The sequence below is a fragment of the Odocoileus virginianus genome, chromosome 11, assembly GCF_023699985.2.
Source record: "Odocoileus virginianus isolate 20LAN1187 ecotype Illinois chromosome 11, Ovbor_1.2, whole genome shotgun sequence".
Classification (NCBI taxonomy): Eukaryota; Metazoa; Chordata; class Mammalia; order Artiodactyla; family Cervidae; genus Odocoileus; species Odocoileus virginianus.
In genome coordinates, this window is record NC_069684.1 from 64,611,157 (window position 1) to 64,635,488 (window position 24,332).

A 24,332-nucleotide genomic window follows, 5' to 3' on the forward strand; every position below is an offset into this window, starting at 1 on the left:
TTGTTCTAAAATAGTCAATTAGAATGAGATTTAAGAACTTAGGTTTGAGTTGGGAGGGGAAAAAAAAAAAAAAAAACTAACCACCACAGAGTTTCTAGTCATTGTAATAAGACAAGAAATAATAAACAAAAGTATACAGAATAGAAAGGAATGAAGAATGTTATTATTTGTATATGATAAGATTGTGCTAATAAAGGATTTGAAGAAAACCATTAAAAGTTACTAGAACTAACATGTGAATTGAATTTAAAGAAGCTGAAAATTATAAAGTATATATACAAACAATGATATTTCTATATATTAATCAAAAACTGTTGAAAACTGAAATTTTAAATACCAAAACATGGAATAATTATATTTAACAAAGTATAGGGGTAAAATCTGAAATAAAAATAAACTACAAAATACTGCTAGGAGAAAGAAATGTTTTTTTACATGAAGCACAGATTTATTAGAGGAAGAAATAGGAGAGATGCTCAGGGATGGGGAATTGGGAAAGGGAATGAGACAGAAGCTATGCATCAGCCTCTGGTGTCCCCGCGAGTCAAGGTGAAAGCCCTAGAACCAGCCCAGATATATTTCTTGCTTCAGGACATGGATGGGCCATAGCTGTGGCCAAACTGGAAGCTGGAGAAGCTGGGACCTCACTCACGTTCATCTAGGAGAGAGTCAGAGCGCAGAATAGAAGAATATTGGGAGCAATGGGATGGGTGAGACAAGGGGTTGCATGCAAAGAAACCCTGACAATGCTTCCTAGGACCCTGAGTAGGAGAAGGTGGGAAAGGAGGGCAAATCCTTGAGCTGAGGATCAGAGAAGGAGCAGGAGGAAGAGAAGGCTGCATCTGGTAGCCTGGTTGGTGGGCAGGTATATCTCAGTCCATTCTTACTTCTATTTATTCTTGGGGGCTTGTTGGGTTGCAGGAACTTCTGCTGGGCATAGATTGCTGTGTCCTTAGGTGGGCATTGCTTCTTGGCCTGGGGAGCACATGGATCCTTGGTTTTAGGTGCTCACGCCTCTTGATATTTGACAGGGGGTGGCTGACAGGGCTGCTTTACCTGCTGCTATTGGATCATCTGGGGCAGGCACTACTGCTGCTGCTGCTGGGAAGACATGGCTGCAGGAACAGGTGAGCCAGAGGCACGAGCCAGACCCTAGGACATTCGGCTGAGCACAGGTTCCGAGAAAGAAATTTTAAAGCCTGTAATAAATGGAGAAATACACCAAGTTTATGAATTGGAAAACTAAATATTGTTAAGGTATCAAGTCTTCCAAGGCTGATCTATAGATTCAGTGCAATGTGCAGCATAATTTCAACAGGGATTTGTTTGAGGGGAGGAAGTATAAATTGACAATCTGATACTAATATACATACACATACACACACACAGAAATGCAAAGAACAAGAATAGTCAAAACAACTCTTAAAAAAACAGATTTGGAAAACATATACCCACCTGATCTGAACTCCTTATAAATCAAGCCAGTGTAGTATAGGTGTAAAGACAGACATACGTATCAATGGAACAAAACAGCATCCAGAAGTAGATATGTCTGTATGTGGTCAGCTGTTTTCTGATAGGGGTGCCAAGGCAATTTCATGGTAAAGAATGGTCTTTCCGTATCTCAAATGTTGCTGGAACAACTATTTATTCATATAAAAAAAAAAAGAGATCTCAATCCTTATCTTAAATTAAACACATATGTTATCCCAAAATAGATCACAAACCTAAATATAAAAGCTAAAACTGAAGAATTTCTAGGACCAGGGTTCAATTTTGCTACACCAATAGATATTTGACAATCTCTAGAGAAAATTCCAACTTAGAATATTTGGCCCAAAATGTCAGGGAGGTTGATGCTGAGAATCTCAGGTCTCGAAAGAAAATAATAGAAAAAAGTATTTGTGATCTTAGGCATAGAAAGTTACTTCTTAAATAGCACACACAGAAATCATTACACAAAAAATAATGACAATCAAAGTCAAACACTTCTGGTCTTTAAAAGAAACTGTTAAGAAAATAAAAATACAAGTTAAACAAGATTCATAGAAATCTTCACTCAAATATATCATCAAAACATATGTATCCCCAATACACAATATGAGTAACTTCTACAGATCAATGGACATAAGATTTGAACAGATATTTCAAAACCTTAATGCATGAGGGGCCAATAGCATATTATAGCAAGATTGATGACATTAAATATTAAATGTGTATAAATTAAAATCATAATGTAATATCAATAGACAAACATAAAAATACCTAAAATTTTAAAACTGACCATGTGAATTACTGGTGAGGATATGCAGCAACTAGAATACTCACTGGTAGTTCAGTCAGTAAAGAATCTGCCTGCAGTGTAGGAGATCTGGGTTCAATCCCTGGGTCAGGAAGATCCCTTATGGAAGGAAATGGCAACCCAATCCAGTATTCTGCCTGAAAAATCCCATGGACAGAGGAGACTGGTGGGCTACAGTCCATGGGGTGGCAAGAGTCAGACATGACTTAGCAACTAAACCACCACAGAATACTCACACTTTGGTGGTGGGATATAAAATAAGGCAGCCACTTTCAGAACAGTGTATGAGTTTCTTACATATTTAAACAAACTTTTTTTTTTAACCTACACGACAGTTATTTATACAAGGCAAATAAAAACATATGACCACACAAAGACTTTAAAAATATGCATAACAACTTTATTCACAGTAACTCAAAACTAGATACCAAACTGTCTATCGATAGAAAAGTGAAAGTAAAAGTCACTCAGTCATATCTTACTCTTTGTGACCCCAAGGACTATAAAGACCATGGAACTCTCCAGGCCAGAATACTGGAGTGGGTAGCCATTCACTTCTCCAGGGGATCTTCCCAACCCAGGAATCGAACCCAGGTCTCCCACACTGCAGGTGGATTCTTTACCAGCTGAGCCACCAGGGAAGCCCTATCTATAGAAGAATGGATTAATGGGTCTGGTATGATATATACAATGATATTATTCAGCAATAAAGGAAAAACTACTAATCTATATATCAGTGTCGACATATGTCAAAAAACTGTACTGAGTAAATACACTATCTCAAAAGAATGCATAGTATATGAACGTGTTAATGTAAAGTCCTAGAAAAACAAGCAAACAAATTTTAATGAAAGAAGGTGGGTCAAAACTTGCCTCATGTGAGGTTTTGAAGGAGGCTACTGTTTTTAAAAACGAATTTTGGGGAATGATAGACATGTGTTCACAGTAGAAGCAAGTATCATACTTATCAAAATTATTTTTACATTTTAAATGTTTATGTTTCATTGCTTATAAATAAGATCTCAATAAAATTCATTTTCAAAGTCCTAGGTTGTACAGATCAATCTGACAGCAGACAGGAGTACCCAGCCACCGGAAAAGAATATATAGAACCATGCAAAGCTCAGTAGGACAAAGGAATTAGGGGAAAAAACAGAAGAGTTAGTAGGACTGGACCTGCCCTCAGTAGGTGGGGGAGCTGAAGCAGGGGTCTGATCCCCACATCGGGGCAATGTTTGGATTAGAAGAGAAATATTGAGGCTGTGAGTGAAGCAGCTGATCTGCGGCAGCCTAAACGGAATGAGAATCTCAGACAAGGCCTGCTGTAGCCACAAGTACCCGGGGACAGGGACACGGGTCCCCTAGAAGGCACAGCAGCGGGGAGCTGGAGCACACGGGTTGGGGCGCAATCTCAGGGCGAGGTCTGCTGTTGACTGTGGGGAGATGGCCCGGGGGGATGTGAGGGAGGAGACTGCGGTGGGAAATGCCTGTGGAGGAAAGCCAGGCAGCCAGGGAAGCAAGGCGATGCTGCTGAGTCATGCGTAGGGGGCGGAGCCATCACCACAGCCTATCTCCCCACACGCCAGCACTGGGCATCTGAACAATAGTGAGGCTGGCCCTTCAAGCACCTGACATGCAGGACAACAGAGAAGGACCCCAGTTAGGGCGCCCCTTTACATGCCTAACACACCAAACAACAGAGAAGGACCCCAGCCAGGGGGAGCCCTTTCAGTGCCTCATGCACAAACCAACAGAGAAGGATCCCTCTGAGTGCCTGAACAGGCAAAGTGAGGAGAAGGACTAGCCAAAGAGGCCTTCTGATCACCAGCTGCCAGAGGCTAGAAGAAGACTCTGATGGGGCCATCCCTCCTGCAGCTGAGGCAGTCCGTGCCCCTGCACACTTGGCACCACCAGGGTCCCAGCAACCCAAGCAGCTGCACCGCCTTCATGCTCAATCCTCACTGGGACAGAGCTTCAAAAGGCTAGAAAAACACCTGCATCTGAGAACATGGGGTTGCTTCCACTGTATTCAACTCTTTGTGACCCTGTAGACTGACTGGTCTGCTAGGTTTTTCTGTCCAGGGGATTCTCCAGGCAAGAATACTGGAGTGTGTTGCCATACCCTTCTAAAGCACCATATTTCCTGCTGCCATCTCCTCTGAATACCTGTGCTGCCAGGGCCCCTGCGACCAAAGCAGCTGCACCACCTCCACACCTGGCCCTCACTGGGGCAGACCCAAGTCCTCCAGGGCAGCCTCAGGAGCAAACCCCACTGGACGACTCACACGCAGAAGTGGGGACAAAATCACAGTTGAAAGCCAGGGGCAGTGTCCTAAGGAAGAGGACCCAAAACTTCACACCAGATTAAATCCACACAATCAACTAGGCAGACTCTGGGTCTATGGAATATATAAAAGGACATTGAGAGTTTCCACAAAAGAAAACACACTAGTTCTGACAGCTGTGGACATTGGAGGCAAGAACACACAGCAGTAGGGCCAGATTACAGTCAGAGTTGCCCCCACAACATGTCCAGAGATCAGCACAGCGTGAGAGGGCATCCTAGGGAGGCAAGGTGGAATGTGACTCCCAGAGAGGGAAAGATGCTGACAGAAGAGACTCAAGAAAGACATTTATTATTCTATATTTTGACTTGTTCTGTAGTTCCTCCTGGATTTTTCTCTCTCTCTTTTTTTTCTCTTTTTTTTTTTTACCTTATTTCCCCCTCTGTTGTTGAGGTGTCGATTTTATTAGTACTATTTAAGTTTTTGAGAAATTTTTTTTTTCAATCACACACTTTTTATTTCTGTTATAAATGTCTGCCTCTTCATTGGCCTTTTGCAGTTCTGTGGAGATTTTTTTTCCCTCGGTATTGTTTTAATTTAAATTTTTTTAATTTATTATTTTTTCTACATTAATTCCTTTGTTTGCTTTTCTTACTGGTCTTTTCCCTTCACAGTTAATCTTTAATATATATAAATTTATTTATCTACCTCTATTTAACTTTACATTTCTATTATTTCCTTTCCTTTCTTTTCTTTCTTTTTCTCACCATATTTGTTAGTTTGTTTTTCTTGTTGTTGCTTTATTCCCCAGTTGGCACTCTGCTTTAGTTTTGTATTCCAGTTTGTGCTTTAGTTAGTTTTGTTCTTAAGTGGTGGATATAATTTTTGGTTTCTTTTGTTTATCAGTTCAATCTATTGTACATTTTTTTTTTTGGACTGCTTTGATTTACTTATGGTGTATATGTATGTGTGCACATACAAAATTCCATTATTTTAGGTATTATATGTCTGATATTCTAATTGCCATTTGTCTGGGTGCATCTTTTGTTTCCACTTTTGGGTATTTTTTTTAATCCCATGTAATGCCATAAAAAACCATCTGTGGAATCTCTATTCATGCCAGAGATCAAGGCCTGTGCCTTTGGATTGTGAATGCTGACTCCAAGACCCTAGATTACTGGAGAACTACTAACCCTAGGGAATATCAAATAGTGAGAATTCCCACAAAGGCAGCCACTTGCATACAAGACATGGCATCACCAACTGCCCAGTAGCACCCTGTGCAAGATGCCTCATCCAAACAACAAACAAGAAAAAACTACAAACACAATCATCAGCAGACGTCACCTCACTCAGCCCTGCCCATCAAAGGAAAACAACAACTCAACTCCTCCCACCAGAATGCAAGCACAAGTCGAATCCTACACAAAGCTTACGCAAACCACTGAGCAAACCTCAGGAGGGCAGAAACCAAACAGAAGAATGAATTCAACTTTGAAGCCTGGAAAAAGGAGGCCTCAAACAAAGTAAGTTAAAAAAAGTAATGAAAAGGCAGAGAAATACTGTACAGATGAAGGACAACCAAGAAACACAAGTCCAAATATATAAAAAGGAAATAGACAAACTACCTGAAAAAGAATTCAGAATGATAGTAAAGATAATCCAAAACCTTGAAAATGGAGTGGAGAAAATGCAGGAATCAATTAACAAAGACCGAAAGAATTAAAGAATAAACATACAGAGACAAAAAACACAATTACTGAGCTTAAAAATACTCTAGAAGGAATCAATAGCAGACTATCTGAAGCAGAAGAGTGGGTCAGTGAGCTGGAAGACAGAATAGCAGTAATAACTGATGAAGAGCAGAATAAAGTAAAAAGAATGAAAATAACTGAGGATGGTGTCAGAGACCTCTGGGGCCATAGTAAATGCACCAACATTCAAATTATAGGGGTGCCAGAAGCAGAAGAGAAAAAGAAAGGGTATGAGAAAATTTTTGAAGAAATTATAGTTGAAAATTTCCCCAACATGGAAAAGGAAATAGTCAATCAAGTGCAAGAAACACAGAGAGTCCCATACAGGAAAAAACCCAAGAAGAAACAGGCCATGACACATACTAATAAAACTAACAAAGATTAAACATAAAGAAAGAATATTAAAGGCACCAAGGGAAAAGCAATAAGTAACATATAAGGGAAACCCCATACATTTAACAGGTGATCCTGCACCCAGAAACTCTGCAGCCCAGAAAGTAATGGCAAGACATATTGAAAGTACTGAAAGGGAAAAATCTACAAAAAAATTACTCTCCCTGGCAAGGATTTCATTCAAAATTGAGGGAGAAATCAAAAGTTTTACAGATAAGCAAATGTTAAGAGAATTTAGTATCATCAAAACAGCTTTACAACAAGTGTTAAAGGGACTTCTGTAGTCAGGAAATAAAAAATATCTACAAAACAAAAAACAAAAAAACCCACAATCAACTCAGAAAATGGCAATAGGATCATCAGTTCAGTTCAGTAGGTCAGTCATGTCCAGCTCTTTGCAACTACATGGACTGCAGCATGCCCTACTTCCTTGTCCAGTACCAACTCACAGAACATGCTCAAACTCATGGCATTTGAGTCAGTGATGCCACCCAATGAGCTCATCTTTTGTCCCTTTCTCCTTCTACCTTCAATCCTCTCCAGCATCAGGGTGTTTTCTAAGAGTCAGTTCTTCACATCCAGTGGCCAAAGTATTGCAGCTGCAGCTTCAGCATTGGTCCTTCCAGTGAATACTCAGGAATGACATCAATTAAAATTGACTATTTTGATGCCCTTGCAGTCCAAGGGACTCTCAACAGTCTTCTCCAACACCACAATTGAAAAGCATTAATTCCTTGGTGCTCAGCTTTCTTTATGATTCAAATCTCATACCCATACATGACTACTAGAAAAACCATATCTTTGACTATACAGATCTTTCTCAGCAAAGTAAGGTTTCTGCTTTTTAATACCATGTCTAGGTTTCTCAAAGCTTCTCTTCCAAGGAGCAAGCATCTTTTAATTTCATGGCTCCAGTCACTGTCTGAAGTGATTTTGAAGCCCAAGAAAATAAAGTCTGTCACTGTTCCCATTGTTTCTCCATCTATGTGCCATGCAGCAATGGGACCGGATGCTGTGATCTTTGTTTTTAGAATGTCAAGTTTTAAGCCAGTTTTTACACTCTCCACTTTCACGTTCATCAAGAGGATATTTAGTTCCTCTTTGCTTTCTGCCATAAGGCTGGTGTTATCTGCATATATGAGGTTATTGATATTTCTCCCGGTAATCCTGAATCCAGCTTGTGCTTCATCCAGCCCGGCATTTCACATGATGCACTCTGCATATAAGTTAAATAAGCAGGGTGACAATATACAGCCTTGATGTACTCCTATCACAATTTGTAACCAGTTCATTGTCCCATGTCCAGTTCTAACTGTTGCTTTTTGACCTGCATACAGGTTTCTCAGGAGGCAGGTAAGTGGTCTAGTACTCGCATCTCTTGAAGAATTTTTCACAGTTTGTTGTGATCCACACAGTCAAAGGCTTTAGTATAGTCAATAAAGCAGAAGTAGATATATTTCTGGAACTCTCTTGCTTTTTTCTATGATCCAACAGACATTGGCAATTTGATCTCTGCTTCCTCTGCCTTTTCTAAATCTAGCTTGAACATCTGGAAGATCTTGATTCATATACTGCTGAAGCCAAGCTTGGAAAATTTTCAGCATTACCATGCTAGCATGTGAGATGAGGGCAATTGTGCAGTATTTAAAAAATTATTTGGCATTGCATTTCTTTAGGATTGGAATGAAAATTGACCATTTCAAGTCCTGTGGCCAGTGCAGAGTTTTCTAGCTTTGCTGGCAAATTGAGTGCAGCACTTTCACAGAATCATCTTTCAGGATTTGAAATAGCTCAGCTCGAATTTCATCGCCTCCATTACCTTTGTTTGTAGTGATGCTTCCTAAGGTCCACTTGACTTCACAATAGGTATGTATATACATCAATAATTGCTTTAAATCTAATTGGATTAAATGCTGCAACCAAAAGATACAGACTGGATGAATGGATATAAAAACAAGAGCCATATATATGCTATCTACAAGAAACCTACTTCAGACCTAAAGACATACATAGACTGAAAGTGAGAGGATGGAAAAAGATATTCCATGCTAATAGAAATCAAAAGAAACCTGGAGTAGCAATCCTCATATCAGACAAAATAGACCTTAAAATAAGGAATATTACAAGAGATAAGGAAGGACACTACATAATTATCTAGTGATCAATCCAAGAGTAAGACATAACAATTGTAAATATCTATGCACCCAACATAAGGAGCACTTCAATACATAAGACAAACACTAACAGACATAAAAGGAGAAATTGATAGTAACACAATAATAGTAGAAGACTTTTACACCCCATTTACACAAATGGATAGATCATCAAAGCAGAAAATAAATAAGGAAATACAAATCTAAATGACATATTAGACCAAATGGATCTCATTGATATATTCAGGACATCCCATCCGACTGCAGAAGAACACCTTTTTTTCAAGTGCACATGGAACATTCCTCAGACAGACCACATCTTGGGTCACAAATCAAACCTCAGTATATTTAAGAAAATTGAAATCGTATCAAGCAACTTTTCTGACCACAATGCTATGAGACAAGATATCAATTACAAGATAAATAATGTAAAAAACACAAACACACAGAGATTAAACAATACATTTCTAAACAACAAACAGGTTACTGAAGAAATCAAAAGGGAAATCAAAAAATTCCTAGAAACAAATGACAATGAAAACACAACAGCTCAAAACCTATGGGATGCAGCAAAAACAGTTCTAAGAGTGAAGTTTAGCAATACAACCCTACTTCAAGAAACAAGAAAAATATCAACTAGACAACCTAATTTTATACCTATAACAACTGGAAAAAGAAGAATCAAAAAACCCCAAAGTTAGAAGAAGGAAAGAAATCATAAAGACCAGAGCAGAATTAAACGAATAAGAAATGAAAGAAACAATATTAAGCATTAACAAAACTAAAAGCTGCTTCTTTGAGAAAAAAATTGACAAAACTTTAGCCAGACACATCAAGAAAAAAAAAGAGAGAAGAATCAAATCAACATAATTAGAAATGAAAAAGGAGAGGTTACAACAGACAATGGAGAAATACAAAGGATTATAAGAGACTATTATGAGAAACTATATGGCAATAAAATGGATAACTGGAAAGAAATGTAGATTCTTAGGAAAATTCAATCTTCCAAGACTGAATCAGGAAAAAATAGAAATTATGAACAATCCAATTTCAAAGACTGAATTGAAACTGTAATCAAAAATCTCTCAAAAAACAAAAAAGTCTAGGACCAAATGGCTTCACAGGGGAATTCTATTAAACATTAGAGACAAGCTAAAGCCTACCCTTCTAAAACTCTTTCAAAAATTTTCAGAGGAAGGAACACTTCCAAATTCATTCCATGAGGCCACCATCACCCTGATATCAAAATCAGACAAAGACAACATAAAAAAAGAAAACTACAGGCCAATGTTACTGATGAACATAGAGGGACACTCCTCAATTCAACCACATTAAATAGCTCACACACAATGATCAAGGTGGGTTTTTTCCAGGAATGCAAGGATTCTTCAATACACACAAATCAATAAATGTGATATACAATATTAACAAATTAAAGACAGAAACTACATGATAATCTCAGTAAATGGAAAAAATCCCTTGACAAAATTCAGCACCCATTTATGATTAAAACTCTTCAAAAAATAGGCATAGAAGGAATCTACCTGAACATACTAAAGTCCATAAATGGTAAACCCACAGCAAACATTACTCTCAAATGATCAAAAACTGAAAGCATTCCCTTTGAGATCAGGAACATGACAAGTGTGGCCACTCTCACCACTATTATTCAACACACTTTTGGAAGTCCTAGATATGGCAATCAGAGAAGAAAAAGAAATAAAAGGAATCCAGATGGGAACAGAAGTAAAGCTCTCACTGTTTGCAATGACATGATACTATACATAGAAAACCCTAAAGACACTATAGGAAATTGCAAAACCTAATCTGTGTCTGACTCTTTGAGACCCCATGGACTACAGTAGGTCAGGATTCCCTGTCCATCACCAACTCCCAGAGCTTGCTCAAATTTATGTCCATCAAGTGGGTGATGCCATCCAACCATTTCATCCTCTGTTGCCTCTTCTCCTCCTGCCTGCAATCTTTCCCAGCATCAGGGTCTTTTCCAAGAGTCAGTTCTTCACATCAGGTAACCAAAGTATTGGAGTTTCAGCTTCAGTGTCAGTATTTCCAATGAATATACAGGGCAGATTTCCTCTAGGATTGACTGGTTTGATCTGGCAGCCCAAGGAACTCCCAAGACTCTTCTTCAACACTATAGTTCAAAAGTATCAATTCTTCAGTGTTCAGTTTTCTTTATAGTCCAACTCTCACATCCATACATGACTACAGGAAAAAACATAGCTTTGACTAGACAGATCTTGTTGGCAAAGTAATGTCTCTGCTTTTTAATATGCTGTCGAGGTTGATCATAGCTTTTCTTCCAAGGAGCAAGCATCTTTTAATTTCATGGCTGCAGTCACCATCTGCAGTGATTTTGGAGCTGAAGGAAATAAAGTCTGTCACTGTTTCCATTGTTTCCTTTCTATTTTCCATGAAGTGATGGGACTGGAAGCCATGAATTAGTATTGTGAATGTTGAGTTTTAAGCCCACCTTTTTCAGTCTCCTCTTTCACTTTCATCAAGAGGCTCTTTAGTTCTTCTTCAATTTCTGCCATAAGAGTGGTTTCATCTGCATATCTGAGGCTATTGAAATTTCTCCTGTCAATCTGATTCATGCTTGTGCTTCATTCAGCCCAGCATTTTGCATGATGTACTCTGTATATAAGTTAAATAAGCAGGGTGACACTATACAGCCTTGATGTACTCCTTTCCTGATTTGGAACCAGTCCATTGTTCTATGTCTTGTTCTAACTGTTGCTTCTTGACAGGCATAAAGATTTCTCAGGAGGCAGGTCAGGTCGTCTAGTATTCCCATCTCTTGCAGAATTTTCCAGTTTGTTGTGATCCACACAGTCAAAGGCTTTGGCATAGTCAATAAAGCAGAAGTAGCTATTTTCCTGGAACTCTCTTGCTTTTTTAGGATCCAATGAATGTTGACAATTTGATCTCTGATTCCCCTGCCTTTTCTAAACCCAGCTTGAACATCTGAAAGTTCACAGCTCACGCACTTTTGAAGCCTGGCTTGGGGAATTTTGAGCATTACTTTGCTAGCATGTGAGATGAGTGCAATTGTTTGGTAGTTTGAACATTCTTTGGCATGTGTTTCCTTGGGATAGGAATAAAAACTGATGTTTCCCAGTCCTGTGGCCACTGCTGAGTCTTCCAAATTTGCTGGCATATTGAGTGCTGCACTTTCACAGCATCATCTTTTAGGATTTGCAGTAGTTCCACTGGAAAACCATCACCTGAACTAGCTTTGTTTGTGGTGATGCTTCCTAAGGCCCACTTGACTTCACATTCCAGGATGTCTGGCTCTAGGTGAGTGATCACATCATTGTGGTTATCTAGATCATGAAGATCTTTTTTTGTATAGTTAGTCTGTGTATTCTTGCCACTTCTTCTTAATATCTTCTGCTTCTGTTAGGTCGATACCATTTCTGTCCTTTATTGTACCCATCTTTGCTCCCTTGGTATCTCTTCATTTTCTTGAAGAGATCTGTCTTTCCCATTCTATTGTTTTCCTCTATTACTTTGCACTGATCACTGAGGAAGGCTTTCTTATCTTTCCTTGCTATTCTTTGGAACTCTGCATTCAAATAGGTATATTTTTCCTTTTCCCCTTTGCCTTTTGCTTCTCTTCTTTTCTCAGCATTTTGTAAGGCCTCCTCAGACAACCATTTTGTGTTTTTGCATTTCTTTTTCTTCAGGATGGTCTTGATCACTGCCTCCTGTACAATGTCACAAACTTCTGTCCATAGTTCTTCAGGCACTCTATCAGATCTAATCCCTTGAATCTATGTGTCACTTCTACTGTATAATCATAAGGGATTTGATTTGGTCTAGTGGTTTTCCCCACTTTCTTCAATTTAAGTCTGAATTTTGCAATAAGGTGTTCATGATCTAAGCCACAGTCAGCTCCTGACTGTGGTCTTGTTTTTGCTGACTGTATAGAGCTTCTTCTTCTCTGGCTGCAAAGCATTTAATCAATCTGATTTCTCTATTGACCATCTAGTAATGTCTACATGTAGAGTCTTCTCTTTTGTTGTTGGAAGAGGAGGTTTGCTATTACCGGTGTGTTTTCTTGGCAAAACTCTTTTAGCATTTGCCTTGCTTCATTTGGTACTCCAAGGCCAAATTTGCCTGTTACTCCAGGTATCTCTTGACTTCCTACTTCTGCATTCCAGTCCCCTGTAATGAAAAGGACATTTTTTTTCTGGGTGTTAGTTCTAGAAGGTCTTGTAGATCTTCACAGAATCATTCAACTTCATTTTTTCAGCATTACTGGTTGGGGGATAGAATTGGATTACTGTGATATTAAATGATTTACCTTGGAAATGAACAGAGATCATTCTTTCATTTTTGAGATTGCACCCAAGTACTGCATTTCAGACTCTTTTGTTGACTATGATGGCTACTCCATTTCTTCTAAGAGATTCCTGCCCACAGTAGTAGATATAATGGTCATCTAAATTAAATTCGCCCATTCCCTTCCATTTTAGTTCACTGATTGCTAAAATGTCAATATACACTCTTTCCATCTCCTGTTTGATCATTTTCAGTTTACCGTGATTCATGGACATAACATTCCAGGTTCCTAAGCAATATTGTTTTTTAGAGCATCATAATTTACTTCCATTAACAGTCACATCCATAACTGGGCACTATTTTCACTCTGGCTCTGCCTCTTCATTCTTCCTGGAGTTTTTTCTCCACTCTTCTCCCGTAGCATATTGGGCACCGACCAACCTGGGGAGTTCATCTTTCAGTGTCATATCTTTTTGCCCTTTCATATTGTTCATGTGGTTCTCAAGGCAAGAATACTGAAGTGGTTTGCCATTCCTTACTTTAATGGACCACGTTTTTGTCAGAATCTCCACCATGACCATCCATCTGGGGTGGTCCTATGGGGCATGGCTCATAGTTTCACTGAGTTAGACAAGGCTGTGTTCCATGTGATCATTTGGATCTGCTTTCTGTGATTGTGGTTTTCATAAGGTCTGCCCTCTGATGCATAAGGGTAAGAGGCTTATGGAAGCTTCCAGATGGGAGAGACTGACTGTGGGGGAAACTGGTGTGTCTTCTTCTGATGGGCAGGGCCATGCTTAGTAAACCTTTAATCCAATTTTCCATTGATGGGCAGGGCTGTGTTCCCTCCCTGTTTTTTGACCTAAGACCAAACTATGGTCAAGGTAATGAAGATAATGGCAACCTCCTTTAAAAGGTCCCATGTATGCACTGCCACACTCAGTGTCCCTGACCCTGCAGCAGGCCACTGACCACCCACACCTTCACTGGAGTCTCCTGGACACTCACAGGCAAGTCTGGGTCAGTCTCTTGTGGCATCGCTGCCCCTTTCTCCTGCGTCCTGGTGCTTACAAGGTTTTGTTTGTGCCCTCCAAGAGTCTGTTTCCCCAGGCCTGTGTAAGTTCTGTAATCAAATCCCACTTCCCTCCGAAGTCAACTTCCCTGGGGGTTCTAAGTCCCTTTGCCAGATCCCCATATTGGGAAATACGTTGGAATATTACTCATCCATAAAAAGGAATACATTTGAGAGTTCTAATGAGGTTGATGAACCTAGAGCCTATTATACAGAGTGAAGTAAGTCAGAAAGAGAAAGATAACTATTATATATTAATGCATATATATGGAATCTAGAAAGACGATACTGATGAATTTATTTTCAGGGCAGCAATGGAGAAACAGTCATAGAGAACAGACTTATGGACATGGGCTGTGAGAAAGAGGAGGGTGGGATGTATCGAGAGAGTAACATGGAAACTCACATTGCCATATGTAAAATCTATAGTCAATGGGAATTTGCTGTGTGACTCAGGAAACTCAAACAAGGGCTTTGCATCAACCTAGAGGGGTGGGATGGGGAGGGAGATGGAAGGGAGGTCCATAACAGAGGGGCTATATTTACACACGACTGACTCATGTTGACATTTGACAGAAAACAACAAAATTCTGTAAAGCAATTATCCTTCAGTTAAAAAATAAATAATATTTTTTAAAGTGATGCTAACAATACAAGGGAAACTGTAGGTATTTAATTATCTTTTAGTATGAGAAGATAAACAGAATTATTTTGTATAAGTTTATCCATTACTATATTTATAATCAGTATAACAACTACACATTTCATGCATTTTTATTTCGGCTCATGTGTCTACCCTTTGATATATTTAAGGTGAACTCATCCTGATTCAACTGCTCTGGGATACAATAAGAAACCTTTGTGTACAAGTAAGTTTGAGAATCAGATCCTTGATAATGTTAATAATAAAACACACATACATTTTTTGAAACTTTATCTTTGTTGTTTTTTGTTATTCCTCACCAAAAATATTTTTGTTTCCATTTCAGTAGAAAGACCTGTGGTTCTGTGACAGGCAGTTGAAGTATATATGCATCTAATCTTATTTGTTCTCTGTAGTATATGCATTAAGGTACAGTACATGCATTACAGTAGTGGTTTTAGGATTTACGGAAGAAATAATTTGAGCTTGGTGAAAATGCCCACATCAGGGCTACTAGCAAGTGGTAAATATGAAGCACCAAAATAATTTATAAAATTGTTAATTCATTCATTTGAATTGCACCTTGTTTTCAAAAAAATTGATGGCTTAAAAACACAAAATAATGTATAACATAACAGAATACATTAGAAGTAGGTAAAATAATGAAAAAATAAATGTAGGAATATAAAGCATAGGCAAACAAGGGACAGATAAGAATCATCATATCATAAAATCCCTCACTCTTACTATTGAGGGAATCCACAAATTGAATTCTGATTTCCAGCTGTCAAAAAAGAAGTAATTTATCAGATGCATGATTCACAGTGGCTTTGCAATAAGTCTCAAATCATGTTTTCAAAAGAAGACAATTATTCCCAAATTTCAAAATTAAAAACATCTTATTAAGGAATACTGCAACAAATAATACGGAAATGAATATAATCGACAACACACATGCACTAGACCTCTTAGGAGGGCATATTGGGAGGCCCTTTCTAGGGTGGTCCTCGCTGTCTTTAACCAAAGAGCAATGTGCTAGCTGTAAGAATAAACTCCAAAGTGCAATGCTTATTCCTCAATCTGTATTCTACAGAAATACTGTAATGTGATTAGTCAAAAGGTATTATGTAGTGTTGGCTTTGAAGATGCGGCCCCTGACCAGTAAGAACTCAGTATACAAGTACTCTAAATGCTTGTGGAAGCTTATGACTTGTGCTTTAACTGGCTAGGAATGTGGGGTACACACTGCTTTTTTCCTTAGAAACTTTGTGGGGCAGTAAATAAATAGGTTATCTCCAGTAGAAGAAAGGAAAGAGATAGGAGAAGGAGTCCCTATGGATGGTCTGACCCTTTGGGAAGCATATGCTTTGCAATACAACCCTCTTTACCTCTTTATCAATGGAGGGTAAATCCCTCCAAATCTCACAGGTAAATCCCTCCAAATCTCACATAATCTCATCAATTCAATTTTAAATAATTGTAGGGGCCTGGTGATACCATAAGATACTACAACTTGATTTAGCTAATACCACACATTTGTAATCTTACAAGCACTGAGTCATAGTTATTTATAATTTTATGGCCATGGAGTCCTAAAAAATAAATTCTCTAGGGTAGAATTTAAGTGCTATTTATACTCAGAGAAAACAGTTTGATTATTTCATCACATCCATTAAAATTTTTATTGTTAATCTCTAAGTTTGCCTTGCTAATTTTCAGATATCACTAGTTGAATGTTGATTTTAATTGAATTCAAAATCTATATACAATTGCTCTATATAGCTCATTTCTATTGCTATCATTTTTCTATTTTGTTAGCTATAAAATATAAATTGATACTCTTTTCTAGTAATACATCTAATCACAGCAGGACCAATGAAAGCAGCCTACTAAATATCATTAATCTTTATTACTGAAAATCATAAATACTGTAAGATATATGAACTACTTCCACAGGAAGCCAATTCTAATATTTTCTGAACTATAGAACTACCTGAGTTTATAAAATTGAGGCATATATTTAATATACATAATATTACATATAGCTAAGTGTCCATATGTATAGCAGATAATTTAAAAATCAACTTACCCATAACAACAGTCTTTATTTATTTAGGATTACCTGCTAGACTTTATATTGAAGAAGAAAAAATGAAAATTAGATAGCTAAAAAAGGAAGAGAAAATGAAAATTAGATAGTAGAATTTCTAAGAACAAAATAGTATTTATCCAGACATGAGTGCAAGTAGATTTTTAGACACAATTTAAAAATACAGACCAAGTGATTTAAATGAGTCAGGGCTAGATTCTATGGTTTTTAATTTCTAGTACATTACTTCTCTATTAAATATTCATGTGCAATTTGCTTATTCATTCACTGATTCACTTCTTGTTAATTATTTTCTCAAGAAACATTTATGGAGTACCTTCTTTTTTTTTTTTTTCCAAAAAACTGTGTTGGGAAATTACCTATGACCGATTGGAAGTGCCAAATAAGTAAATAGGCAAGCATGACTGCTTCAACAAACAAAAGATTGTTAGGAGAACTTAGAACACTTGTTTTACTCTAGACAGTACCCAGGATGGTGTTATTTTCCTACTGGTATGAAAGATGAAAACCGCATGTGATAGGAAAGGAGCAACTTACAACTGGGAACACAGAAGGCAGTGACAAGTTGGGAAGTTTAGTTCCTTGTAGGCAAAGAAATGAGCTTTCCTGGTGTCTCCATGGTAAACGATCCACCTGCCAATGCAGGAGACTTGGGTTCAATCCCTGGGTCAGGAAGATCCTCTGGAGAAGAAAATGGCAACCCACCCCAGTATTCTTGCCTGGAGAATCCCATGGACAGAGAAGCCTGGTGGGCTACAGTTCCTGGAATTACAAAAGAGTCACACCCGACTTAGCAGCTAAATAACAAAGGCAAAGAAACACATGGTAATAATGAAACATAAGAGGCTCAGTATGGATAGACTAGAGATGGATTTAAGGAGGGATAATGAGATATATGTCTGAAAAAAAGTAAATAAAGGATAGACCAGTTGTTATTAAATTTTATGTTTAGGATGTTTCAGTTCAGTTCAATTCCATCATTCAGTCGTGTCCAACTCTTTGAGACACCATGGACTGCAGCATGCCAGGCCTCCCTGTCCATCGCCAATTCCCAGAGTTTACTCAAACTCATGTTCGTTGACTCAGTGATGCCATCCAACAATCTCATCCTTTGTCGTCCCCTTCTCCTCCCACCTTCAATCATTCCCAGCATCAGGATCTTTTCAAATGAGTCAGTTCTTTGCATCAGGTGGCCAAAGTACTGGAGTTTCAGCTTCAGCATCAGTCTTTCCAATGAATATTCAGGACTGATTTCCTTTAGGATGGGCTGGTTGGATCTGGTAGAATGTTTAGGAAAATCCTAAAATTTTGAAAAGATATGTACAGCTCATACATTTCTATATGGCCATCTAAAACTTCTAACCAAATTTAAAAAGATTCAAAGCAACTATTTTCCAGTGAATATAAATTATGATTTTTTGAAACAAAATAGTAGTACCTAATGGAATCTAAATACCAGGGTGAATTATCATCTATTTAGAAAATATATGAATAAGCTCTTCTTATGGGAAGTCAGACATCAACCATCACTATTTTTCATTGACTTTGTTAACAGATTTTCTATTTACTATAATAGTTTTTATGCTTCAAGGACTTCTATTGATCATCTACCATATTTTTCTGAAATAAATGTATAATCAATTAAAATTATTCTAAATTGTTTCTTACTGTGATTATAAGACTACTACAGGAAATACAGTTTTTGAATATATATAATTATCACAAATTTATGAAAATATTAAATATTTTAATTTTTAAAAACAAATAAAATTTAATTACAATTAGTTTCATGTTGTAAAGTTTAAGTTTGCTCAATTCACTTTCTATAAGTGAATTTTATTGAATGCTAGAATGAGATAAAACATCAATTCTATTTATCAATTAATAAAATTGGATATGAGGCATTTTGCTTATTTCAATTTATTCAAAAACATGAGAGAACTAAGATTTTGTTAAATTTTAATACATTATTACCAATAAAATAATTGTGGATAAAATGCCTTAATCTTATCAGGCAGTTTAAATATAATTTTGTCAACAACTTTGGAGCTGCATATTCAGTTCTTTCAACATACATATAATATCTGACATATAAATCAATTAGCAAAAGCAGTCATCCTGTAAATAAACTAGTCAAATCAAATTTCCATCAAAAAAGCCTAACCTCATTTTTCAATTCAAATATATTTTACAAGTTCCTTAGGGTATTACAAATGCAGTGAAAAAAAATTATGAAATACTCTTAGAAGGATCTGTTGCATAAATCAATCAAATTAAGATTAAAACAATATAAAATACTATTAATTCACTTACTTTTATAAAAAGTCAAATAATATTTATTCTATATGCTATTTCATATAGCTTATTTGCAATAAAGCAATATAATATATAGTTAAAATCATTTTATTTACAATAGGAGAAATCTGATAAAAGACACAGTATATTTTTGGTAAAAGTGTGTGTATACTGAATTCTATACATAATTTTAAAGAAAATTAAATAAGAACCATGGAGGAGACAAAGGATGAGATGGTTGGATGCCATCACCAACTCAATGGACATGAGTTTGAGAAAGCTCTGAGAGTTGGTGATGGACAGGGAAGCCTGGTGTGCTGCAGTCCATGGGGTCACAAAGACTCAAACATGAATGCGCAACTGAACTGAACTGATAATATTCATAATTAATTTCTTTAATGCTATTATTATAACTATATTTTCCCATAAGCCTAATAAAGCAAATATATATACTCTTAAAAGTAAATTATCCAACATTTAACACATAACTTTATTTTTAACAACAGGTGTAAGAAAATATCAATTACTTAAGTATAATATTAATCTCTTACTAAGGCTAATAAAATTATGACTAATATTAGAATAAGATGTCATGATATGCCTGACAAAATAGGCTTTTAGCTGATTGTATTCAGTGAAGGTTCAACAAGGAAATAGAAGCTTTAGAAGTAACATCAGAATGAGGGAATTACTTATGTGAATGTGGGTTGAGTACAGAAAATGAAGATCTGGCAGAAAAGAGTCAGAAGATCAAGATTAGAGAAACCATCACTAACCAGCCCTCCTGAAGCACTGAGGTGGGTGGACAGGTCCGAGCTTGCTGGAAATCCAAGAACCTGAGATGCGTGACTGCCTGACTGGCACTGTGAAGGGGCAGCCGGTGGAGACACCCATGAAAGCTGCCATCTCAGGGAACTGCTGCGTCTATGCAGTAGCACCCTGGGCTGCCCGGTCCAGGCATCTCAGTGTGGGCTGGGCTGCTGGTGGTTGGCAGAGCCAGCAGTGGAGATGCTGAGCAGAGGAGAGCAAGGACAAGGTGGGGCTCCAGGGGTCTTTCTCTCACCTTGTCAGGCTGACAGCCTTCCAAGAGCAACAGTGTCTGCTTCACTTCAGCCTTTAGATTTGTGCACAGGTTCCTCTTTTGGCTGTGAGGGGGTTTCCTGAAAATCTAGTTCCCAGCCTTACCAAGCAGGCGTTTCACAATTCAGGACACTGAGCACTTGTAAGATGCACACTGAATTGACAAAAAAAAAAAAAAAAAATGCATTCTAACATTTTAGTCTGTGAATCTTCTCCAGTAGTAAGCTGGAAATTCTTGCAGTCCCTGAAAGCTTTCCAGTTACTCTGAAATACATCAACGCCAATAGCAAGTACTTCTTGATCTATTTGAAGGTATTTTCCTTTACAATTAAAGCACATCTTACAGGTATGAATATATTCAAAATAAGCTGCATATATATGATAGGTGGGAGAAAGGCCATTTTCTCATTTAATTTTTGGAAGCAAATACTCCTTTTGATTTGTCTCATCTATCTCTCCCCATAAGATCTCTGCCTTTTTTGACAGGTTGAGATAAGAAGAGACAGTAAGCCTCTGATGGGGAAAAATCTTCCATTTTTAAGTGCCATAGAATATTTTACACAATTAAGCAATGTCCTATAATAAAATTTGACATGAGTGAATTATATGCATTGTTTCTAAAAGTAGGGAATGAGAAATTATGAAATGGAAGGTGAAAAACAAAAATTTACAAGAAGTTAGTAAAGAATATATATGGAATTTGAGGGTCAGGAAATTGATTCTTTTAAAATTATTAATGCTCACATACCTCTTGAAAATTTTTTAAAGTGTTTCAAAAAGAAAAGCAGAGTTCAAGAATCACAGGGTATAGACGAAAAATAAGGCAGTGTGTATGGAAAGATGCAGACTCCTTTAAAAAGTGCTTGTCAGGGCATATGAGAACTGGTAGGAAAGTCACATGGTGCCTACCTGAGGTAGATTCCTGTAGTTTCTCTGTCTTCCTCTCACTTTTTCTTAAACTGGAACAGGGCAGGCACATTGTCACGTTAAAGGCTTTACTGAGAACACATGAATGGACGTGATACAAAAAGATAGGCAGGTGGTCAACCAAGAGATCAAGATGCCTCATTATCCCTCTCTACCAATTGTACCTTGAAAGAGAGTAAGAGAAGGAAAGACATTCTTATCTTTCTGTGGCCTTTGTCTCTATAGCTTCATATTTAACATCATCAGTACCAATACTGGCAATGGTCACACACACATACACACACACCCACGCACACACCCCAGGATAATGATGTCCTAAGGCTGTGGCCACAGACCCCACTTGAAGGAAAACTCGCCTAAGGATACACTCTTTTTATTTCTGAGTACACACTTAGCACCCACTTAGCACCCACTTCTGGTAGTGTTGATGAAAAATCATCCTTACTGTGAATTCCACCATCTAATTAAAAGACCACAATGTTAGTTGAGGCCCCCTCAGCCCACGTGGCACAGGCATGACATAACTAGGGACGGCAGTAGAGGATGAAATAGAATCCTAGAAAACTCAAAAGGTAATTTTAATGACATATTTCTAGCAGTTAAGGACCTTGCTTCCTTAAATTTGCTTTCTTGTGTCCATAAAAACATGAATATGCTTGCAATTTTAAATACACTTCAAAATCATCTTAATCACAAATTTACCATTTTCAGTCCCATTTATAGTGGTTTAATTTTCTATTTTTCTTTATAATTATTTTCCCCTCAAAAAATAACTATAATACAGCAAAGACACAGTATACAGTCAATTTATATGAATAGTGAATGACCAACCTGGATTAGGATGGTCTTTCCAAATAAGTGTAATGGAGTACACATCACATCTACACTATCTTACATCTGCTGCAGTAATCACATTAACAAAAAAATATGACAATAAGATTTTTAAAAAAGACTCACAAAAGAACTTCATTCATTACTGAACTTCATTAAACCACTAAGGTTTTCACCGGAAAGATCATTTGAAAAATTTTGGATTTTCAGACAATGGGTTTCCATGGACCCACTAACCAAAAGACTGACAATACTCCACAGTGGGGAGAATGAAGCAGAGGGTTCAAATGCACAAGAATGTGGATGATTTAATAAGACATTTATGTAATCCAAAATAAGAGAGAATGGTGAAGGTGATAGCTTACGGTGAACAATATCGGATTCATGATCTCTGAAGAAAAAGATTTAGCTTTGGGACCAGGGACCAGGTTTGATCACTCAAGAGCTTTTGTGTAGCAGAGTTTTACTGAAGTATAAAAAGGGCTAGAGAAAGCTTCTGACATAGACATCAGATGGGATGGAGAGTGCCCCCTCACTAGTCTTAGCAAGGGAGCTATATACTTTTTTAACTGTTACAATAAATTAAAATAACATCTCAAGGTTATAAAGATCTTACTAGAACCACTCCCACAATTTACATTTTAAGATGACAGAATTAGAATTAACACTAGAAAGATCTTATCAGACCCACTACCATAATATACATCTTAAGGTGATAGGATTAGTCAGAAGGTTCTCAAGAAGGAGAAACATGTCCTCAAGCAGGATACATTGTTGTTATATAATCATTAGTACAGAGTTTAAGGAAAAACATATCCTTGAGCAAGATGAATTGTTTCATTTTGCAATCATCAGCTCTGGGCTTAAAGAAAAAAACATTTGTCCTTTTCTCCTCCTTGAGAACCCCAACCCCTCTCTCCTGCTCGGGGAACCCCAGACTTCTTATCAACCTACCTAGGAACTAACTCTCTCAAAGGGAAGAGGCAGAGGAGAAAGAGGAAATACACAAATACAGGTTCGTGATGTGCAAGTTAAGATGTGGTAGCTGATTGAATGTATCAATTAAGTGAAGTATCATAGACAATTCTAAATTTCTGTCTTAGGCAACTGAATAAATAATGCAAACCACTAGTCACTCATAGAAAACACAGAAAAAAAATGGCTCATAAAATGCTAAGATAGAGACCACTGGGCTATGACAAATGATATATATTGGTCCTTGTCATCCAGCTGCATATATGCAGGTTTCAGAGGGAAATATATGTCCCAGGCACAATACTGTAAAAATATGTTGAATAAAATGGTTGCCAAAGAACAGCTGAAGGACAAATATAAAAAGGGGTCTTTTTTTAAGTACAGATTTTTGTTTTTAGTAAACTTGCCACAGAAACCTGAAAACCTACCAATTATTTTCTATCATAGTTGGGTTTGGAAACTATGGCACTGAGATTACCATGCAAACCAATTAAAGAGTTTTCTGACTGGTGCAGCCGAAGTTTACCTTCTCAGCCTTTGTTTATTAAATGGGATTTCATGGCAATCAATCTCTGGGGAGACCACTTAAATCTGGTAGAAGTCGAGGCAGGGTTGTTTCCCAGCTCAGAGTACAGTTCTGTCTCTGAATGATGCATGCTGAAATTCAAAACATAATCAAGTTAGGCCAAGTCTTGCCTCTTTTCTGGAAAGCATTCCATAGAAAAAGTTGTCAAGACTATTTATTACATCAAATCCACATAATACTTCAAATTTAATATATTGATATGATTTTTGCTATATACTGCAAGGGTACTTAACTTTTCACTAATGTTCAGGATGGCTGCTACTGTGATTCTTGTAAATGATTGGGTCAGGTGCCATTGTTTCTTCTCTTCACTGGTGAGTAGGAACACCAGTGAATTGTATTATTGTTAAGACCTTACACCCTAAATTATCTGGAAACTATATTGAGAGCTAGTGGGAAACAGGAAAAGGTTATGTATTAGGCCTTCCTGTGCTTAGACTGTGCTAGATCCTATTCCTAGTTCTTTCACAAAGAAAGGTTCACAGGCAGGAGAATGTGTGGATCTATTGCTTAAAGGAATGGGTTAATATTTAACTATAAAAATGGCTTCATGATAAATAAACTCCTAGGATTTCAAGAAAGCACTGCTTCATATTGAGTATCTGTGTTCCTCCCAAA

The 24,332-nt window shown here is 37.4% G+C and overlaps 1 pseudogene; it reads right to left on the reverse strand.

The window, feature by feature from the left end:
• Positions 1-851: 851 nt before the first annotated feature.
• Positions 852-20,366, reverse strand: LOC139037533 (small proline-rich protein 4-like; annotated as a pseudogene).
• Positions 20,367-24,332: the final 3,966 nt, after the last annotated feature.